This window comes from Carcharodon carcharias, chromosome 9, assembly GCF_017639515.1.
Source record: "Carcharodon carcharias isolate sCarCar2 chromosome 9, sCarCar2.pri, whole genome shotgun sequence".
NCBI classification, from domain to species: domain Eukaryota; kingdom Metazoa; phylum Chordata; class Chondrichthyes; order Lamniformes; family Lamnidae; genus Carcharodon; species Carcharodon carcharias.
The window spans coordinates 167,927,917-167,933,511 of record NC_054475.1 but is presented as its reverse complement, the minus strand read 5'-3'; positions in this window follow the sequence as shown (position 1 = coordinate 167,933,511).

Below are 5,595 nucleotides of genomic sequence, written 5' to 3'. Positions count from 1 at the left end.
CTAGGATGTTGTCTTAGTGAAGATGGAAATTGTACAGAGACAGAAAATTTATAGATAAATTTGTTCTTCCTAATTTATTTGCATAATTACCTTTGTGTGATCACAATAGCTTTCCCAAATCACTTTGATTCTTGTCTGGAAGCTAACTCAATATTACTGTTAAATTTTCATGTACCCCCTCATTATCCAATTTGATTAGAGAAAAATTAATTTCAGAATCTTGCATTTCTACCTCTTTCTCAATATCTACCAGCACTGACAACTCCTTTAAGGACCTCTTCCCTGTTAAAGTACTTTTTAAGCATATTTTCATGACACATCCTCTGTTTCTTTCTTCTATCTGGAGTATTTATTAAATAATTTACATCACTCAATTTCTTTTCAATCCTGTAACGCCTTTAATCTTGCCTTTAATGAGTCACCCAGTACTGGTAACAGAACTAGCACATTCTCCCCTGCAACAAGACCACCAGCTGTAGCTTTCCTGTCTGCTTTCATTTTCATCACTTTCTGTGATATCTTTAAATGTTCCCTAACCAACTCACATGCTCTGTCCAATCTCTCTCTGAAATGTGATACATAATCCAGGAGAGTAATTTTTGTATTTTGACCCACCAATTTCTCCTGAATCAATTTCAGTGGTCCCCTTACCTCATGACGATAAACTAATTCAAAAGGACTGAAACCAGCATTAGGAGTGTCCCTAAAAGTGAATAACAAGAATGGAATTCTCCTATCCGAATCCTGTGGATAATCCTGACGGTGCGCTCTCATCATAGTGTTTAGAGTCTGATGCCCATCTTTCCAAAGCCCCTTGTGACTCTGGATGATAAGCTGTTGACTTTCAACTGTTCTATTCCCAAATTGTTCACTACTTCCTTAAACAGCTGCGACATGAAATTTGAACACTGATCTCATTGCGTTTCTTTAGTAAACCATATCTTGTAAAAAAATTTAGTTAACTCTTCCACAATTTTCTTTGTTGTAATGTTTCTCAAAGGTATGACTTCAGGAAGCCTGATAGACACATCCATTATTGTCAGTAAATACTGATTTCCACTTTTCATCTTAGGGAGGGGACCTACACAGTCAATCAGGACCTTAGTAAAAGGTTCTTCAAAGACTGGAATGGGAATTAAATGTGCCGGCTTAATCACTGCTTGTGGTTTCCCTATCATCTGTCATGTGTGGCACGTTCTACAGAATTTGATTACATCCCTATCTAGGCCAATAAAATGTTTTTGTGTCTTCACCTGTGTCTTTCTAATTCCTAAATGTGCCCCCCTATTTGAAATCTCATGAGTTATCCTCAGAATCTCATTTCTATATCCAAATGGTTGTACAAGCTGATGCACCTACTTCCAGCTTTCATTTGCTGAAGCATGGTAAGGCCTCAGTTTTCCCATTAAAATATTACCCTTAAGGTAATAATATTCTGGAATACATTTTGCCTCTGTTTCTGAGTAAGCTGTCTAATATAAATGCTTTATTTTCAGATCCTTTTTCTGTAACTTCGGTAACTAATGTCTATGAGTTAAATAATTCAGCTGAATTGTCCTCTGTTCTTTCTTCATGAACAATGTTATCAAACACAGTGTCGACTAATTGGATTTCCACACATTCTGCCTGCCTTTTAACTTCCTTTTCTTCTTGTTTCAACCTATGAGTCTGTGACCTCATTTTTACATAATCTGATGCTCTCTCCGCAGCACTTCTGTTGAAAACACTTGTACAGGCTGCTCAACTACCATAGGTATCACCCACATTTGTGATACAGGTATAACAGTATGCAGAATAAATTGAACCCCATGCAATGGGCAATTTTTCCACTACTCTAACAATCACCTCACTTGTTTTCCACTTACTCTTTAAATTTACCTTCCACAATGGAATAGGTTTAGCATCTCTGTGAACCCCACTTATTATCACCTGTTCCTGCAAATACACCCTCTGAACCACAAATGTCACGGTCCCACAACATGATGAACTGACAAGCCCGTCTCTCTTAAGATTTTAACATCTTTACCTACTCCACCCTGTACACATGGAAAGACTTTCCCTTCACACACATCTTTAAACATTGCTGCAACCTGCTCCTCCAAATGCTTGTGGGTAATTTGTGAACACGTTTCCACTTCTTTACCTATCACTGATTCTCCCTGTTTTACCTGTACACAAATCATTGGTGTCTCCTGTGCCTGAGCCTCAGAACACACAGTACTTTTACTTCCAGAGCTTTTCTGTATCCCTACAAATCCTACAGATTTTCCCTGCAATTTCCAGCACACAGATTTTGTGTATCCAACTTTATTACAATGAAAACACCTCAAATTTTCGAATATCACTTCTACCCTCAGCACCTTCCTTTTTATTCTGAGAAAAAACTTCCTGCAAATTTACACCTACTCCTTCTCTTCCCTGACTACCCACCTTCCTTTCACCTTCCCACTTTCTATCCTTTTCTGATTTGAAAGGGTGATAAAGAAAAGGTTTAGCTGTAATCATCAGCTATCGCTGCTGCTTGTCTTACAGAATCAACCCTCTGCTCCTCCATTACCGAAGGAATTGAATCTTTAAATTCTTCCAAAAGAAATACTTCTCTAAGAGCTGCTATGTTGTCTCTATCATTAATGCCCATATCCACTGGTCAAAATTACTTTGTTTTACTCTCTCAAACTCAACATAAGTTTGCCCAGGCTGTTTTCTCATATTCCTAAATTTCTGCCTGTATGCCTTAGGAACCAACTCATATGCACTCAAAATAGCCTTTTTTTCACTGTATCGAAGATCACTGATATTTGTTCTGACAGTGAAGCATAAACCTCATGTGCTCTACCCACCAACCTGGACTGTGGCAACAATGTCCAATTTTCCGGTGGCCATTTCATCTGTTTAGCTCCCTTCTCAAGTGAAATAAAGAATGCTTCAACATCCCTTTCCTCAACTTTTGGAAGTGCTTGTACAAATTTAAACATCTCCCCACTGGGTTTTAGGTTAAAGATTTTTTCCTCATCAAAACTTTCCCCAGAATCTGAGGTCTCTTTTTTAACTCCCAGCATTTTAAGCTGGTATTCCCTTTCTCCTTCCTTCTCTCTTGCCCTTGTCTCTCTTTCTTTATCCTTCTCTCTTGCCTGGAATTCCAGGTCCAGCTTCCTTTCTTTCTCCTGTCTTTCTGCTTGCTGCCTTTGAAATGAACTCTCTTTTTCTGCTGCCTCTAGTTCCAGTTTTTTCATTTCCAATCCTTTTTCCTTTTTGTTTGCCTCCAATTGAAGTTTTCTCAGTTCCTTTGCTTGTTCAAATTCAAGCTTTTTCATTTCCACATGAAGTCTCGCTACCTCCAGCTGTGACCCACTAGTGTCAGGTATCACCTCCAACTTTAAATGCTGTGCTATACCTTCAATTATATTTGCTTTCTTTGCTCCAACTGTAATTTATCCACTAATTCCATTAGCTTAACTTTTGTAAACCAGCCAAAGTTATAACTTCAACTTCCACACAAGTCTAAGCAACTGCCAAAGCCGTATTTCAGTCTCACCACTTACAAAAACCTCATACCAACTCCTGAATTCAAAGTACTTCTCGTACTCATAACCTTAAGATTCACCAACTCCAATGCAATCAAGGAATTTCAAATATATCCTGCAAAGAGCCCCCAACTATATTATGGCACAGCTGATGGTAAACGCTGAGTTGTTCAAATTCCAGAGGGAAACTTGAAACAACTGCCACAACTTGTTTTGCAATTTGTATAAACTTTGAAATGTGTGGCATGAAATCAGTAGTAATAAGACCACCAAGTCTTATAGGTTTCTTACAAAACTAGATTAAACATTTATTCACAAGAGAAATGATTTTAAGCACATACATGTGTCTGTGAATTACTGCTATAATAACTTCTAAACCCCCTACTTAATCTGACTCCCAGTTACATTTTCCTTAACGCAACAGTGAGACACAGATTTTTAAAGACCCAGGCAAAGTGACACACTGAACAGTCGATTTCAAAGTGAGTTTTCTTAACTTCAGTTCTTTGAAGACAGCAGCTTGAGGCATAGATGCTGAAGGCTTTTCACACTTAAAAGATCTTAAAATGCCTACCCTTACACACAGCCTTTGCTTCTTTATACATATTTCCTCCTTCTTTCCCATTGTTTCACTATGTCTTTGGACTTTACCTCCCTGACCATAAAAATTTCTCATAGTACTAAGTGTACCAGTAAACTTTGGGAAAAATAAATACACTGTTTCTTAACTTCCCCTGGCTCGGTGTAATATTTCATTCCCTTTCTTTGAATTCAAGTTAATCTGATTTACTTAAAAATGCAAATGTTTCTTTACCCCTATGTTTACCTAGCTAACATTTCAAACCTAGCTCATCTCCTAAAATATCAAAGCCTTCATACCAGCTGCCTAATAATCCAATTAAATCTCTCTCATACACACACACAGACACACACACACACACTGACGCACGCACACACAGACGCACACACACACAGACGCACGCACACACAGACGCAAGCACACACAGACTCTCGCACACACAGATGCACGCACACACAGACGCACACACAGACACACACACACACACACAGACGCAAGCACACACAGACTCTCGCACACACAGACGCACGCACACACAGACGCAAGCACACACAGACTCAAGCACACACAGACGCAAGCACACACAGACACACACGCACAGACGTACGCACACACAGACGCAAGCACACACAGACGCACGCACACACTGACACACGCACACACAGACGCAAGCACACACAGACGCATGCACACACAGACGCAAGCACACACAGACGCACGCACACACAGACACACGCACACACAGACTCACAGAGATACCACTATTTTACAATAAATTCCAATAACATTATTATATATTTCTGACACAGGTGATACTAAATTTGGGGGCTGCTGTATTTCTGGCTTTCGGGACCCTCTGTCACTGGAACAGGCCTGGTCTGTAGACATGAAGTAGGCTGTATTCTGGTGCACGTTAAATATAGTGCCCGGAGCAAGGAAGGTCTGAGGCCTCAGTGTAGTGGGCAAATCCGAGTCTGCCCACCTGTAATCCGGCATGTTTCCTGTGAATGTATTATTAATGAGTTGGGGAGGGGATGATACGGCTTGAAAAGCCACAATTGCAGCCGACGGGTAAAACATCTTTTTTCATTCCTGCTACTATATTTAATGTGAATCTGGGATGATTCCACCCCCGTGTTTATTGACCATTTTCTGTGCTGACTCACTTAAGCTTGAATCAGAGAGATGAACAGACCTGGGGAACAGTGAGCAGTTTGCACAGTAACTGAATACCATGGGCTGCAAATCAGCTCCTGAACCCACTGGCAGTAATATTGGGCAGTGGGACTGTTATCAGATACAATGAATCGCTTCACACTGGGACAGTCTGCTTTTTGAACACTACAGCATTTTCTTGTTTCCCTTTATAAAGTTCACTCGCAGTGGCTGGCAATCTTTTGACCAATACCCCGATTGAAGCGGGGTTGGGGCGATGTTGGGAACTGGTTTCCTCATGTTTTTTGTGGTGTCATCAATAAGGGGCTGCTCTAA